The sequence below is a fragment of the Pleurodeles waltl genome, chromosome 6, assembly GCF_031143425.1.
Source record: "Pleurodeles waltl isolate 20211129_DDA chromosome 6, aPleWal1.hap1.20221129, whole genome shotgun sequence".
Classification (NCBI taxonomy): domain Eukaryota; kingdom Metazoa; phylum Chordata; class Amphibia; order Caudata; family Salamandridae; genus Pleurodeles; species Pleurodeles waltl.
In genome coordinates, this window is record NC_090445.1 from 1,456,687,423 (window position 1) to 1,456,705,499 (window position 18,077).

The 18,077-nt window shown below is 42.5% G+C and overlaps 1 protein-coding gene across 1 annotated transcript in view; it reads right to left on the minus strand.

Moving 5' to 3' along the window:
- The window catches only part of CABCOCO1 (ciliary associated calcium binding coiled-coil 1), a 186,485-nt gene that overhangs the window by 16,470 nt on the left and 151,938 nt on the right, over nt 1–18,077 (minus strand). The gene's annotated exons all lie outside the window — the stretch shown is intronic.

Sequence of the window (18,077 nt, forward strand, 5' to 3'; positions counted from 1 at the left end):
AGGGAGCTCCAACAGAGATCTGAGGTGATGGGCTCCTGGATTGTGCACCTTGAGTCTGCCGTTCCACCTCTTCAATGTCACCTTCCAATCCTGGACCTTTATCCACCTTTTCCACTTCCAAGATCTGCACTACCCCACCCAACCCGACGCTTGGGAAACCATCCAGTGAGGCGTGCTGGGGGGGGTCCACTCCCACCCAGTTGCTTCTCCCATGCTACCATACTCTCCCTGCCCTCCAATGGATGACATCTGTTAGGCTGGACTCCCTCTGCAGGTCTTGCCTGCCCTCCTCACTTGCGCCAACTCCAAGGGCTCCTCTTTCCGTGTGTGCGCTTTGCTGCGCCGAGCCTGAGCTTTCCATGCTTGAGGGTCGAATTCTGAAGTATGTTTTCAGTGATGGGGTAATCTTGAGGCTCCTAACTCGTTCACTCCCAGACTTAACAGAGGGCTTATCCTTCCCCCTACTTCCTGTGATGCTACCGCTGGTTGGGTCTTTCTGCACTTTATGGTGGTTACTTAGGGGATCTAGTTCGCCAGGAGCCAAATTACCTTTAATCCCATTGGGGCTTTTACTCCTTCTCAGGGAATAAGCAAGTCCAGACCTCTTTATCGTGCTCACTCACTTTCCCTTTTATATCCCCTCAACCCCCTGTGTCCATACATTACACAGTCCCCTTGAGAAGCAAGAGTCCCAAATTGCTCCACAGTGCAAGAAAGAAGCAAATTACCTTCCCTATCTTCCCTCTGTACTCTCTGCACCTCCAGATGCTCCCCCAGGGGCCCTACACCACCCGTAACACCAGTGCTGCTTGTGCTGGCACTGCCACTGCTGACCTTCCTTCTGCCTCAGAAGGAAATCCTTGAGGTCACCTCCCTGCCGTGCAGGAGCTCCGCTGATGCTCGTGCCCAGAGGCTGGGCTTCCCCCTCTGTACCTCCACCACTGCGCTCCTCTCTGCCGACGATCGCAGCGCAGACACAAGGTAATTATTTATTTCCTCGCGTTTTTTTAAAATTGTCGCTGCTTACATGCCGCTCCATTCATGCCGTCTCCACCTATTTTGGACGCAGCCTGCTCTCCCAGCTGGCCCGCTGCTGACGCCCCGCAGCCTGCTACCTACGCGGACGCAATGTTTTCCCCCCTTTGCAATAAGATGTTTAATGAAAAAACTGTGCATGGAGGGGGCGTGTATTACAGTTACCATAGGGCACGAGTTATAGTTACTTGACATAACTCTAACAATAACAGGGGAGTTTCTATACGTCCCCGTAACCTTTGTTTTTTTAAGTGAATATTCATATAAATATATATATATATATATATATATATATATATATATATATATATATATATATATATATATATATACACACACACACACACATATAGATGCCAATAACCCTTCATTCATGAAATTCAAAATCTCACCTCATTGAAAGGATGAAGTAGAACTACTTGACCAACTGTTGTGTCAGATTTTGGAGTCAAGTTCAAACAGTATTGCTTGATAAGCATATGCATGTTAGACTAAGGTGGTCATTACGATGTTGGCGGTTCCATTACCGCCATGTTGGCAATGGAGATTGCACCAACAGGCTCGCGGAGAAGACCACCAAATTATGACCATGGCGGTATTCTCAACAGAATACAGCCGATCCACTGGTATCACTGCCAGTGTGGTCAGACCTTTCAGGCCGGCAGAGACCATGTTACCGCCGGACAGATTACGAAGTTGCACACCGCCAAGGGTTCCTCTGCGGTTGCCCCACTACAGAAACCCTAGTGGAAACCAACAGTATAAAAGGAGACACCCACCTTCAGGAAGCCATACCTGTCTGTAGCCGCCATGGAACGTGAACTACAAGTCTTTACGTTGCTCGCCCAACAACTCCGGGACCAGCAATGATGACGACGGCAGCAACTGTGAGTACACACACTTACCTGTCGCTGTTGCATAATGCCAAGGCCGCGATGCACACACAACATACACATCCGGAACGGGTGGTTAGGGCGACACATACATGTACTCCTACACTGACATGCAGATTCACACACAGCCACATACCCACACGCACAGACCCAGGACACACACCACGGGCAACACACACTACCAAAACACATACCGAGCCACAGACACACAGCATCAGCACTGTCAAATACAACAACACACAACACCAGCAAAGTACACAACTACACAACTGCAACACCTCAAACACAGTCAAGACTCCACAATACACAACCCACCTGACAATACATATATACAACACAACCTAACAAAAACATTGTAAACAATATACAAAATTACACAGCGACCAAACGAGGCATACATCACACCACGCAAACACACCACACAGCGTTTCAGACGTACCAGTCATCACACACAGTACACCCACACAAGGGCACACCAAACTCCAAATAAGAAAAGCCAACACAATCAATGCACACAATATCATCCTAAATGTATGTCCCACACACATACATGCCCAACACACCATACCCAGCCATCACTGCGGGAGAAATGCAAAGCGCACACCCACACAAGCAGCTCAGACACAACAGGTAGCACAACCACTATAACTACGTAACACACTCACACACAATATAAAGCAGACAAGACGATAAGGAAAGAAAGGCAGGACAGAAATGTAACGTTGGAACCAACAACTGGTTGACCCAGATGTATGTCAATAAATAATTAAAAGAAAAGATTAGATATCAGTATTTACAATAATAAAAGGCCTTAGGCCAGCCCCAAAACCGAAAGTGCAACATGCACAGCTGGCATGTCAAACTGCCTCTACTTGACTCCTGACTACTAAATTACCTCCACGGGTAGGAGCATAAAGAGGGCAGACAGGCACCTCAGAGATTGGGGGGAGAGGTGGGGTTTGGGCCTAGGTTTAAGAGGGGGGTCTTTGTGCTTGGAAGGTGGGGGCTTCGGACGTGGCTTGGGGAAGGGTGGGAACACTTTGGTGGGGTCAACGTCTTGGTGGGGGAGGGGAATGGGTACTTTCAGGGGGGGCAGGGGAGGACTTGGAGTTGGTAGGGCTGGACTTTGGGAAGAAAACCGTTCTTTTGTGGGGTCAGATGGGGTAGGAGAGGAGTAGGGAAAAGGTTCAACTCCGAGACGAAAAACTTTTGTAGATACAAGGGGGGACGGTCATGGCAAAAGGGTTTGGGAGTGGAGGGAGACGGAGTGATTGTAGGAGGTGTCTTTGTGGAGGGTGCAGATGTGTGCGAGGAATGCTTGTGTGTGTTGGGTGCTGTTGGGTGGGTGAGTGTGGGGGTTTATCTATGTTGGGGGGGTGGAGGAGCTAGGAGATGCCATGCTGGATGGGTGAGTGTCTGTTGGGATGGTGGCTGCAGTTATGGTGGATGTGCTGCATGTGGGTGTGTCAGTGGTTGTGGCTGCGGATGTGGTGAGTGGGGTGGATGTCTGCGGGTCTGCTATAGTGTTGACTGTGGGTATGATTGAAGTTATGGCTAGATCGGTGAATGTTGGTGTGGTGTCTGCTGGTGTGTCCGGTGTAGTGTCTGTGAAGATGGGGTAGTGGGGGAGTCTGTCCAGGTAGTGGGTGTTGGTGTATCTGCAGGTGGATGTTGTCTGCGTGCATGCCGGTGGTGGGTCTTGCTGTGGTTGTGTTTGACTGCAGTACCCTTGGCTGTTGAGGTGGATGCATGTTTGTCTGTGGGCTCTGGCTGGGACGGGGACGAGGGGTGTGGAATTGGGTAGAGGAAGATGACCAATCCATCTCAAATACTAATGTCCCTTGAAAGTGTAGACTACCCAATTCTCCCACCACACAGCACCTTCCATTCATATCACACTGATGGCTGACTCCTATACATATATGCCAAAATAGGTACTTGAACTGATGAAGCCAAAACAAGTGGCACTCTCATACAGGTGACAACTGATGTGCAGAACACATGTCCAGAGAACATCCATAGCATGACATTCACACAATCACAGAGGAAAATCTGCACACACTAAACACAGATGCACCATATCACTTCATTACTGCATGTGCAGCTACAATGGCCTACAAAGCACCCACTACACATCCATAGACAATCACTGAATGCAGTGTTACAACAACTACACTACAGGCAGCCACTATTGACATCATAGGCCACCTACCATTCCAAATGACATGTAGTCACAGTCCAGGACATGACAACATGAGTAAGTCAACAACACGCACACCATACCAGACATGTGATTACCTGTACCTAACTCCAGACTACACAAATGTCACATGGCAATGACATGTACACATGATTTACACATGAACCTACATGACTGCCAGTGCATCAGAAACTTTTTTCATTACAACAAATATCTGCTTTCGCAATATTGGTACAACAAGACCATCTCACTTCATGAACTCATAAGTGTCACAGTACCTAATCCTCACCTGACTGGACACATCAGCTAGGCCAAGGTAGCATTGACTGTCGTACTTCACATGGTGAGCCCCCAAGTAACCATTGAGACATGATGTAGGCAGCATATTACCAATGTTGCCAAGGAATAGGTAGGACATTTGCACACATACCATTTACATCATATTGTATAAGGCTGGCTCTGCCAAGGCACTTATCATCTCTATAACCCATCCACTGGGAAAGAGATTAAATGCCCACATGTTAATCACATGGAAAAGCATGATGATTTTCAATTCCCAAATCAGACCCACCAAGGTAAAATGACCCTCAGTTGCTACCTTCACATACCCCATTGAATGGAGATGAACGGACACTGGGGTTACAACAACTAACACAGATATGTACTGTCCGAGACAGGCCATATCTGTGTTGTACATGAGATGGCAGGCTCACATGGAGTCCATACCTGTACCAGTAGAAGTTATGTTTGGAGCCTGTACCAAATAAGTGTCTCAACCTGTTGCTACAATAGGTGATCAGCACAGATGGGAGTGCTCAAACACCTTAGAGCTACTGACACACATATGCAGAAGGATGGACCAGGATAGAGTAAATGGGTAGGGTAAAACACCAGCTCACATGCTTAGGAATGGCAGGATGTGCAACACATGTGGCATTGGCTTAAGGGCATCTCCACATGCAACATAGCAAACCATAATGCCAGTTCCACATCTCATACACTGGCAAGGTGGTACCAACTGATTACCACAAGTCTAGAAATATTCACCAGCTACTACATCGTCACAGAAGGTACAGTGAGACAGCAAACAGCATACAACCAGAGCCAAGTACCACGAAACAGCCAGTACCTACACCCTTTTGGCTGCTGTGCTGCCCTCAAATGGTAATCCAACTCAGGGTAGGGCACTGCAAAATGTGGGCCATGGGGGGAGAGGGGAGTGGTCGGGTCCATCAGGAACTCCTCCCTCGTTGGGAGGACATCCCCACCTGGGCCTCCGCGGTCATACATTCTAGTTGGTGTAGGTAGTACAATAGTCATACATGCATGACATGTGAAGTGATGTGCACATTGCAGGTTTTCACATTAATAGGGTAGTTCATTGTGGGAGTCATAGTGATAAGATAAGCTGTGGTATCTGTGCCCTTGCCAAGGGCTGTGTGGGGTGGTGGCATGCCGGAGAGGGGCACTGGGTGATTGCCAGGTAGGTGTAGTGGGACATTCAGTTAATTAGGGGGTATTTGGGTGGTGAGGAAGCATGCAGAACACAACAATAGTGTAACATGGATGTAGTGGGTACTTACCAGACTCCAATTCCCTAGGTATTCCTGTCAGTCCCTCTAGATGCAGTATATCCAAGACCTTCTCCTCCCAAGATCTGAAGTGTGGGGAAAGGAGGTGGGGGCCCGCCAGCAGTCTCCTGTATGGCTATTTGGTGTTTCAATGCCATTGAACGCACCTTTCCCCGTAGGTTGTTCCACCTCTTCCTGATGTCGTCCCTTGGGCGCGGTTGGCTGCTCACTGAGTTGACCCTGTTGACTATTCTTTGCCATAACTCCATTTTCCCGGCAATCGATGTTTGTTGGACCTGTGCTCCAAACAGTTGTGGCTCTACCCTGATAATTTCATCCACCACGACCCTCAACTCATCGTCAGTGAATCATGGGTGCTTTTGTGGGGACATGGTTGAGATTGTGTTGATGGTGTGTGTGTGGGGGTGTTGGGTACAAAAGGGTGCAGTGATAGGTGAATGATGGGGTGTGGGTGGTGCGTTGTGAGGGATGGATGGCTGTAGCAGAATATGTGTGTTCATTATGTTTGCATTGTGTTTGTTTAGTTGATGTGTGATGTGTGTGATATGTGTGTATCTATACCGTTAGGGTGCTCTCTCTGTGTATGTGCCTGCTCTCAGTATCTCTGTATAGTGTTTTAGTTGCAAACGCTTGTGGGTTGGTTAGGGGTGTCAAGATTGTAATAAAGCCCTAAGTCACTGCTCTGCAAATATCCAGTAAAGATACTCCTGCAAGCAACACTGTAAAAACAGTTACACTTTTTGTAGAGTGTGCCTTGACATTGTCAGTCAAAGGTCAGCCCACCTTGCTCTGACAGTAGGAAATGGCAGCTGAAACCCACGAGCTAAACTGTCCCACAAAATGGCGTAACCTTCGCTGGGAGGAGCTAAGGCAATGAACAACTGGTATGACTTTGTGAAAGTCTTTGTTCTTTCAATATAGAATTGTAGACATCTGCTGACATCCGAAGTATGGAAAACGTTCTCAGCCATGGTAGACAGATCTCTGAAACAAAATTCTCAAGACTATTTGCTCATTTAAATGAAAAGACATTTGAACCTTCAGAATAAAGCGAGGGATGGTTTTCAATATTATTCTGTTATGTTTGAATTGTAAGTAGGGATCAGTGAAAATAAAGGTTTGAATTTGACTAACACTTCTGGCTGAAGTCAGAGCTAGCAAAAGGGTCATTTTCCATGAAAGATATTTCAATTTCGCTATGTGACTAGATTTGAATGGACTCTTTATTAATTGAGATAAAATTGTATTCAACTGTCATGTAATCGCTAATTGCTGGTGTCTTAATTGAAGGAAAAACTCTAAAGAGAAATTGAGGTGTATGTGCCAAACCTCACTGTGCTAGGTTTAGCAAATAAGTCAGAATCTCTTCTAGTGTAGATTGAAAAGGGTGTAGGTTGTTTGATAAGCACCACCAACAAAATCTAGTCCATTTTGCTTTAAAGCATTTGGTTGTAGAGGGTGTCCAAGCCTCTTCCAGAATCTCTGTGCACTCTTTAGCAGTACTCGGAGAGGCAAATTCATCATCATGAGAAGCGATGCTGATAAACTGAGCACATTTATCACTGGATGAACCACTTGTCCCTCGTCCAGTGTTAAGAGAGGTAATGTCGATCTGAACAAAATGTGTGGTCGTTCGGATAGAAGAAGAAGCTCTGTGAACAAATATTGTCTTGGCCACACCAGATCTATTAGATTCAGTTTCATCGTGTGCAGGGCTCTGGGAACCAGAGGGATTGGAGGGAAAGCGTAGGCAAAAATTCCTGTTCAAGCAATTTAGAATACATTCCCCCAAGAGTGTTTCTGTGGGAACCTGCTCGCGAACAATAGATATTTCTTGTTCTGCTCTGTGGCAACAGATCCATATTTGGGGTAGTTCAGTCACAAATGATTTCCCATAATTACAACTGACACAATTCACATTTCTGGCATTTTTTTGATGTTCTGCATAGGGAATCTGCCCAAATGTTTTCTATCCCTAGCACATGTTCCACTTTCAAGGAAATGTTGTGGAGCAAGGCTCATTTCCAAATGTGTTGGTCTTGTGTTGATAGCATTTTTTTACTTTGTTTTACCCTGCTCGTTGAGGTAAAACACAGCGGTGGTATTGTCTATGCGTACCAGCACTTCCAAATTCCGTGTTCTGGGAAGAAAAGATTGAAGTCCTAGAAACACCGGCTTCAACCCTAAAAGGGTGATGTGCATGCAGGCTTCCTGAGGAGACCATTGGCCTTGAATTTGTATATCTTGTGTTTGTGCTCCCCACCTTTCTAAAAAAGCATCAGTCATTATTGTAAAATGAGGGCAAGAGCAAATAAAGAACAGGCCTTTGGGAATGTTTGGTATATCTCTTCCACCATGCCATTGCTATTTTCACGGATGATGAAATTTGAATCATCACTTTGAAAGACCCTTGCAAGTGAACAGACTGAGAATACAGTTGTTTCTGTATCAGTCTCATTTGTAGCCAGAAGTTCGGAATTAGTGGAATACATAAAGACATCATTACCAGCATGGACTGAACATCCAAACAGAAGTAAACTTTTTTCCTGAAAGGGATGAAACCAGATGTATTAAATGTCCTATTCTTTCCTTTGTTGGCATGCTTGCAGGTCTCCATAGTTAGGTTTGCTCCCAGAAACGTAATCTATTTGGATGGATTTTCCTTGTTTAAACATAGCCCTAGTTCCTTAAAAAGGTTCATGCAAACCATCATAGACCTTTTTGTAGATCTGAAAGATGGCCCTTGATGAGCCCATCATCTAAGTATAGGAATACTGGATGACTTGGTGAAAATGCTGGGAGCAGATCGAAGTCCAAAAGGGAGAAGTTTGAACTGATAATGGCACCTTGACACCTCAATCCTCAAATAGATTCTGTGTTTCACATGGATGGGGACGTGAAAATAAGTATCCAGAAGATCTAAGAAGCTCATAAAATCTCTCAAATTTAGAAGTTGCAGGATCTCCCGGAGTGAAAGTATCCTGAACGGTTGCTTCTTTATGAACTTGTTGAAAAGTCTTAGATCCATAATTTGTCCCCTTTTCCGCGACTTTTTACTTATGAAGATGAACAATTTGAATAGAATCCTTTGTTTCAATGGACATAAGGAACCTCTTCTATAGCTCCTTTGTGGATAAAAAGAGATATAGCCTGAAGTAGAAGTACCAGATGTTGGAATCTCTTTTGTGGAGGATTCCTTGGTGAAAACATTCCAAGGTGTGACCATGACAGATGATATCTAGAACCCAGTTCTCCGATAAGATATTCTTCCATCGGTTGAAGTAAATGATACAGTTTGTGAAAAAATGTGTTAGTAGGTGAGAAGAGGTGACTGGTGCCTGAGAATTGTCACTGGCGTCTTGATGCTTTTTTCTCTTTTCCTCCCACTGAAGGTCTCCTGCAAGATGTTTGTCTTGTAAATGATGTAGATGGAGGTGCTCTATCCTGCTGCAGTTGGGCATAAAGCTGTCAAAATCCCTGCTGCAATGAAGGGTAAGGATGATACCTGTATGACTGGTGAGAAATTACCTCTTCCTCTGTTGCTTCAAAAGCTCTAAAAACGGGGTTGCTGAAGCAATCCCCAGGAACGTGCCTTGTCCATGTCAGCCTTAATAGATTGGAGGGGGTATCCACATGCTTTCCCAAAAGATTTTTCCCTATCAAAAGCCATGTCTAGAATCTTTGCATGGAACTCTGGACAGAATGAGGTAGCTTTTAGTCAACCTTGGCGACGTAACACCAGAGCACCGGCCATTTGATGAAAACATGTACAGGCAGCATCCATTGCATTACTGATGATCTCTGAAGAGCACCTTTCTCCTTCTTGTAGAATTTCCATAGATGTCTTTTGGTTGTCTTCATGGAAGAGCTCGTGGAAGAGAGCTATATCTGACCACATGTGCCTGCCATATCTCCCCAGTATGGCCAGTTCATTTGATGGCCTTATTGTTGGTTGTGGCTGCCATAGTTGAGAATCTCTTTCGCACATTTTCCAAACATCTCCCTTCTTTATCCGATTGAGGCAAACAGGGAGTTGAAGGGTTTCTAGATCTCCTCTGGAAGCATTATTCCTACTGAGTCCGGATGAGGATGACCAATTAGACATATAGGCAAATTCTCTGTCCCTTTGTATTTTTTGTCAAACTGTGGATTAATACCTGCTATGGAAGCAGGAGTTCTACTCAACTTCAGACCTTTTCCCCAGATAAGCTTGACTAATGGGAATTGACTTTACTGATTTCCTGGCTGAGCCCTTAAAGTCATACAAAAAATAATCCATTTGTTTAGCTAGTATTGGCAGGTAAGAACGTTTTGAGGCGCTCTCCAATAGTTCATGGAATCACCCAATATCCTCAGGAGGAGAACTAGTAGATGGTAATGTGGGAGAGCTTGAAAGGAGGGGCTACATATTATTCCCCTTCATGCCCCAAGACCAAATGATCCTGAGCTATCTCACCCTCTTTGGGTTGTTCTTCACCATCACTTTCTATAAGTTCATTATGAATTGTGATCTGTAGCATGACTTGAGTGTCTGTGCGAGACTGATCCCTTTTTGTTTTTATATCTGCAACTGCTGTAACCTGGAGGCACCAACAAGATCAGTACGTGGCGAAGTATCCTGAGGATTTGATATTGCAGAAGCACTTAATTCCAGAAATCTGAAATAATAATCGTCAAGCATGGGACAAAGGTCTGTTACTAGAGATTGGTCCTCCGATGGTATCCCCAACATACTGAGGTTGTTCCTAAAATGCTTCCTCATAGGGATAATGTTCTAGAAATGATTCATAATGACGAGATTTCTATGTACTTTGGAAAGAGAAATCCCCTTCACAGTAGGAGGATGTGTCTTTAGCTTTATCCTCACCTGCATCATCAGCCTCCTGACACTCTACATGTAGCTGTGTGGTGCTAGATGCAGGACTGAGAGGACCATCATCATCTGAATCCTTTGCATCTAGCAGGTGTACAGGTGGAAGTGGTAACACTTTAACTTGGGGAGGTCTGATGCTGTCGTATAGTCACAGGAATGCCTTCTTTAGTTATCAAAATTGTTTTTCCTGCACCATCGATAAACCCGTTGGTGGTACAGTGGATGAAAAAAGCTTTTTATGTTTGTATGCGCCGCTGGTCTAGCCTGTAAGCATTTTCAGAGTCAAAGGAAAGGTAGTGATCAAGAGAGCACCATCAATGACTTCATCAACAAGATCGTTGTGGTCACCGTGTTCGTCGATGAGAATGAAACTGCTGTCGGAGATGTCTTTGACAAGGATGTGTTCAAAGCCACTGTTGTGGTTGTGCAGGCCATTTCGTCATGGTCGTTGGCACTGTCGTCAATGGTTTTCTCGTTGACGTGATGGTAATCAATGGTCTAGATTTCAACTGCAGGTCTGTCATCGATTTTGATTTTTGTCAAGAAGAAGACTTCTTGAACTGAGTAGCTGGATCAGAGGCCTTCTTCCCAGGTCTTTTGAGAGGAAAGGGAGCTTGAACCTCCTTTCTTAACTGAAGTATCAGCCTCTGCTGATTTTCTATGATGTTCTGTCTTTTTAGAAGACTCTTCATATGAGAAATATCCCTCATGATTACGTTTTCTGGTGGGTAAATATGGTTTCTGGCTTTCCTCACCAGATGCAGTATCCACTGAGTGCTTTTTCTTCTGAAGTCGCAAAAGTAACCTTGCCTCTTGTCTTTTAAGGTCTTCGGTGAAAAAGTCCTGCAATGTTTACAGTCCTTCAGCTTATGTAAAGATAGAAACAGCATAGGAATTCTTTGTGTGGCTCTTCAGAAAATAATCTTGCTTTGCGACAAGATTTACATGGGCTTAACAAGTTTTTTCTTAGACCCCTCTGACGTGATGGATAAGCAGCAACCCAAACAGTAGTTACCTAACTGCTGCTTGTAGAACACATCTGGAGTCAAAATGTCAAAAGTTGACTGGATGCACTTAGAACTGAGCTCAGGAAGACTACCTCACATACAATGTGTCATTAGAAATCTAAGGTATGGTGGCCTTGCAAGCGAAGAGTGCTCAGGAAGCTGTGCTCTGATTGGATTAGTTTGGTTCTAGCAAAACAATGTGAAATACTTAAAAACGTCATTCATTTTGGTGTTTCTTTCAATGCTCCTCTGTGCACTACTTGTCTTTATTACAGAGGTATTCCAATAATCATGGCGGGAACATTCAAGCATGTGAATTTATGGAAGAGTCAATACTGGAGAAACGGTATTTATAGGCCCATGTAATTAAGCCAAACCCCTTAACATATCAGATCTTGGATAAGCAAATTGCATTCAGTAGGCATAATATTGTTGAGTGTTCAGACGTGCACACAAATATTTATAATTAAAATTATAATGTGACATACGCGTGGTGTACAGTGATTGTTGGCTCTTAACAGTATGGTGTTTGTCATGCCAGTCTCCCTCAAGACATGAAATTCAGTGAGCCACATTCTGGCATAAAGAAAAGTGCTGTCATTTTCTCCAGAAAACCCAAGATCTGGTCACCTCTGTGAGCTTCATAAAATGGAAAGACTTTGACTTTAGTATACTAGAAAGGATGAGACGTGACATCCTTGGTTTGGTTTTCCCCCAAAGGTTCGCCCCTCCTGTTTTGCTGAGTTTGTTTTTGTTGGCCTTAGGACTCTGCACACTTTACCACTGCTAACGAGTGCTAGAGTGCTTGTGCTCACTCCTCTAAATATGGTAAATTTTGCTTACACCCAATTATCACATCTAATTTACTTGGAGGTCTCTAGTAGAGGAGTATTACATGTACCCAGGAACTATAAATTAAATGCAACTAGTGGGTCTGCAGCACTCATTGTGCCACCTGCTTAAATAGCTCTTCAAATCATGTCTCAGGCCTGCCATTGTGGTCTGTGTGCAGTTTTAAATTTCCAATTACACCTGGCAAAATAAACCTTTTGCCAGGCCTAAAACTTCCCTTTAATATATATGTCATCTCTAGAGTTGGTCCTAAACAGCCCACTGGGGAGGGTGGATTATATTTAAAAGGTTGGACATGTACTTTCAAGTTGTACATGTCTTGGTAGTGAAAAACACTTAAATTCGTTTTTCACTACTATGAGGCCAACCTCTCCCAAGGATAACATTCTGTTACATTAGTACATTTAATAGGTGATAATTTTCTATATAGGAGCAGGTAGAAATATCATATCTGGCGTCTAAGGAATTGTAATTTAAAAACTTCCTTAATGGAAAGTTGAGTTTTTAGTTACAATTCTGAAAATGCCACTTTTTGAAGGTTGCCTTTTTCTTGTCCTAACCATTTGGTACCTATAGCCAGTTTTCTGGATCATAGGACTACGTGTAGTTGGCAGTTGGCCTTTGTGTATTCTTCCCAAACAGCCACATAATAGAGGGATTCAGTGTTGGCAGGATGGGCCTTCTTGATAGGATGGTAGGGGCAGAGCTGAGCACAGCCCTACTTGCACTGCAAAAACACTGCCTTAGCACACACAAAGGAAGTTCACACTAGTTCTTTTGTGACTCTAAACATCCTGGGACCAGGGAAGGGAGGCAGCAAACTCCAGACAGCACTGTAAGAGAAAAACTCCACTTCAAAGCTGTCACCAGGTATAAAATTAAGACCCTCACAGCCACTCTTGAGTACACTCCTCGACCAGAAAATATTGCAGAAAGACTGTACTGCTGCCAGAGAATTTTGCTTCTGCCTGAGGCCTACCCTGCTGTTTGAGAAGGAAGACTGAACCTGCACCCTTTATCGCAGGCTACCTGAAGTGACTCCAAGGATCAGCTGACTGACCTCCTATTCAGATCTACAGCATGAATCAACTGACCAGTATATGGCAGTGTTGAGAGGACTTGCGGTAACTTGTGCTTTTGAACATATGACGTATGACCAGTTTTGAGGAACAGTTATTGTTGAAAACTAAATCTAAATAATACAGGAAAAATTATGATCTTCAGGAGAATCGTCTTTAAAAGCGGCGGTAGAAGTAGCAAGACGTATTGAAATATCAGAGAGGTGTATACAGGTTTTGAGGAAAGAAAATAAGGACCATGGTACAGTATGTGTCGTTGGTGGTGAGAAAGGTGGAAAGGATAAAAAAAAAAATTGTTGTCCGTACCGATCATAATAGTAACAGAAATGACCCAACGGATAATTCTAAAACATTATTATGTTTTAGATGTGGCACTAGTACACAAGATTTGTAATGGGTGTAGGAAGGAAGGACATTTTTCATGAGTGTGTAAAGGTTTTGGGAAAAAAGTGATTTGAATTGTGGAAGGTTTTAATGGTAATGAACCTGAATATGGTATGCAAGATGTTGTGTTCAGTATACAGAGTGGGAACATTAAAGGGAATATATTCAATTACCAAAGTGTTGGTTAAATATTGATGGTAACCAAGTGAAAGCTATGGTGGATTCTTGTGCATGGTATACTATAATGGGGAAATAATTATTTGACCCGTTGTGGCCTGGTGGAAAATTTGAAAATGCAAACATAAGTCCATGTAGTTACTCCGGTCATAATATTTTTATAGAAGGGACTATGCAAGCTGAGTTCGAATTTGCTGGGAAAAGGGGTTCAGGAGATGTGTTTATCGCTGATAAAGGGACTACGATTTTAGGTTAGCCACATATGACAGAACTTGGAATGAAAGTGGATCCTAATGCTGATCCACACATGTATGCAGTGGGTGAGTGTAGTATACAGAGTACAAACGATTCATATTCTGACTTAAGGAAGGAATTTTCAAATGTTTTTAGTAGTCAGTTAAGTAACTTCAAAAATTTTAAACAGACCATAGTTTTAAAGAAAAATGCCATACCTGTAAGACCGAAATTGAGGAATGTTCTGTTTAATTAGAGGGGGAAGTTAAAAGAAATAGTACCTGACCTATGTGAAAAGGCCATTATAGAGCCAATTGAAAGTTCTGATTGGGTATCTCCAGTTGTAATTTCATTGAAATTAAGTGGTGATTTGAGACTTTGTGTGGACTTACGTTCGCTCAATGATGCTGTTTGGGTGAATGCTTTTCCATTGCCCTATTTGCAAGAATTAATGTCATCTATTGGTGATGCTAAAGTCTTATCAGCAATTGAATTAACTAATGCTTACTATCAAACACAACTGGATCCGTATTTTAAACATTGTACAGCTTTTATAACACCTGAAGGGATGTTTCAGTATAAAAGGATGCCATTTGGTTTAGCTAGTGCGTCAGCTGATTTCAAAGAGAATTGCCTAAAGTATTGTCAAATATAACTGGTGCAAAGGTGTTCCTAGATGACATATTGATATTCGGGAAAGATAAGAATGAACATGATTGTATATTGAGAAAAGTATTACATGCATTAACAGAGAATGGGTTGATGGTGAAAGAACAAGAATGTAATTTTGGGAAACATAAAGTGGAATATTTAGGTTACGTTATTTCAGATGATGGCATTCGTCCTAAGATCAGCCATGTAAAAGCTATTTGTGATGCCCCGGAGCCTAAGTATAAAATACAATTGACATCTGTTTTAGGTTTGACAGAATTTTATTTACGATTTGAAGAAAATTATGCATCTAAGTTGGAGAATCTACGTGATTACTAAGAAAAAATGCAACATTTTGCTGGAAACTGGAACATAGTGAGGAATTCGCAGCTATAAAAAAAGAAATTGTAAATACTTCATGTATAAGATCATTTGATGAGGGTGCAGAATGCATTATCTCTGTGGATGCCACTGGATATGGAGTTGGTGTGGTGTTATCCCAACAAGGGAATGGAAATGTGTGGGTAGTTGCATATGCATTCCGCACTTTAACACATGCAAAAAGGAATTATTCTGTAATTGAAAGACAATTACTAGCTGCAACTTGGGCTGTGCAATGATTCAGAATGTATATATGGGGTAGAAAATGTAAAATATGCGCTGACCATAAACCGCTGGTAAACATTTTGAGACCTGGGGTGGAAAAAACCTCAGTCCGCGATTAGCAAGACTTGCTTCAAAATTGCAAATGTATCATTACAAGATAATGCATCTGCCAGGGAAATATCATTGCGTAGCGGATGGGTTGTCTTGGTTGTCTTTAAACAATGAAAACACTGAGGAGGTTGACGATAGTGAGTGTGATGTACCATTTGCATATGATGATTTGGTGTCTATTCAAAATTATAAAACAGAGTTGGAGTTATCCGAGGAAAGGTGCATGAAGGAAATGCAAAAAGGTGAAATATTATCAAGGGTAAAGGAATTCCTTAAGAAGGGGTGGCTGTCTGAAAGGCAGTTACAACACGAATGGGGTACTTATTGGAAATTCAAGGATGAATTATCTATTTCTAAAAGCATTATTTTGAGGGGGTGACAAAATAGTACCTATGGGATGCGAGAAACTATTGTTAAGTTAGGAGATGAAGGTCATAGTGGTATAGCAAGTACCCGGAGGAAGATAAAGTAAACGTTTGGTGCCCAGGTCTGGATGGCATGGTGGACCATTGGGTGAGGGAGTGAAATGCATGCAAATTAAGTGATAAGACAGTTAAACCAGTGGTAGTACCTATACAAATGTTTGAATTGCCTGAGGGGCCTTGGCAGAAGGTAGCAATTGATTTTAACCATGTAAGAGTGTCATTATATTATCGAGAAGGTAATGATCAGTTTGAGAGGTCCAATAGGGTAGATGTGGACAGGTTGGACAACACATCTGCCGACCTGCAAGGAAAATAATGTAGGTTGCTAACACAGTTTGTAGGGTAATATATTTTCCAAAAAGTATCTGTTTCTAACATTGTTTGCCAAAGATGTGGCCGAGATATTATTTTATTATCTTAAAACAATCTGCACTCACGTTTTCTTTGCCAATGTGTGAAGAATGTACAGTGTTGTATTAACTGAAATAAGCATACTGCTAACGATTTCTGCCTCCCTATTTATATGGTTGCACTGTGGAATACCAAGGAGGGAATGTCACCATGCTTTAATATCATAGTCAACATATTGAGGATAAAAATATCTAAAGATAAGTGCATATAGGAAGGTAAAGATTTACTATTTTTAAATCTAAATCGAGGCACCTTGAAAATATTTATTTTGTCAAGGTACGTATATGTTGATATAAAACATTTATAAATTCCGGTCGATTTTTTCGCTACCAAGATATAACAATTCCCTAGCTATCGACCATTTTAATAATATTTTTATTATAAAACAGGGACGACCTTTTAACTTCTGTTGTCAGCTCTGTTTCACTGGAGAAATGTGTTTCTCCAAAGATTTGTTTTTTTTTTTAACAAAAAGCTTAGTTCTTAAATCTTCCAGCTCACCATGTTATCTGCCTTCCCTATCTGGGACAGTTGTTTAATCTGGCCCGGAACAACGTTGCTTTGTCTTTGATGAACCACGTATTAATTACTGTTATAACTCTTTTCCAAGCGGGAGAGCAAGCTTTCCAGGAGGTTGTAAAAACCCTTCTCTACATGTAGCAACATAACCCTGTCGACAGTGATAAATACATTATTTAATTTTAGAGAATATGTTTTCTTCAGTTTGTAGGAAATATCTGGTCAAATACTAACTGCGATTTTATAATTATGAAATGCTCGAGTAGATTTTCATTCTTTTGATAGTCGTGAAAAGTAGGTTAACATAAACATGTATTTCTGGCCATTGTCCAGGGGTATCCAGAGAAATTATTACAGGAAATAGAGTCGAGGTTTTACAAGGGGATAAGTATGTATGTCCTGCAACGTCCCTTTCGAAGCGCCTCCATTTTATCTCGGATCTCATCTAAAATACTCCAGACTGAAAGTCAGGAGTGCCTCTCTCACACGCATAGACACACTGTCTCTCTCTCTCACTCTCTCTCCCCTTCTCACTTGCTGGTACGATGACCTTGCACAACGAACTGCAGATTATAGATTTGGGGCCGCAGGCAGATGGTTTCATAACCTTACACGAAAACTATATTAGATTGCAACAGTCACGTTGTGACATGCAGAGTGGGCTGCCTCACAATCCGAACAACGAAACTGACATTTATTGCGTAGATCCCAAGTGTTATAACTGCTTTATAAAACAAGAACTTCACTGTGTAGGTTGAAGCTTTTAGCTGAACAAATTGCCGAAAATAGGATTTTATAACTATTGCATTTGCAAATCTGAGTGTACAACGATGGTGAATAGGTATGGATTTAAATAAAGTGTAAACGCTTGGATTGCATGGAGAAAATACTGGAAAAATATGTCTCTCAAAATTGTTCATTTGCCTGTAAATTTACCAGGTTCTGCTTGTTTTTATTATGCTTTACATGATGAGAAGTTAGAGCTAGTAAAAAAGATTTTTTAAATAGTCCGCTAGTTAAAATACTTA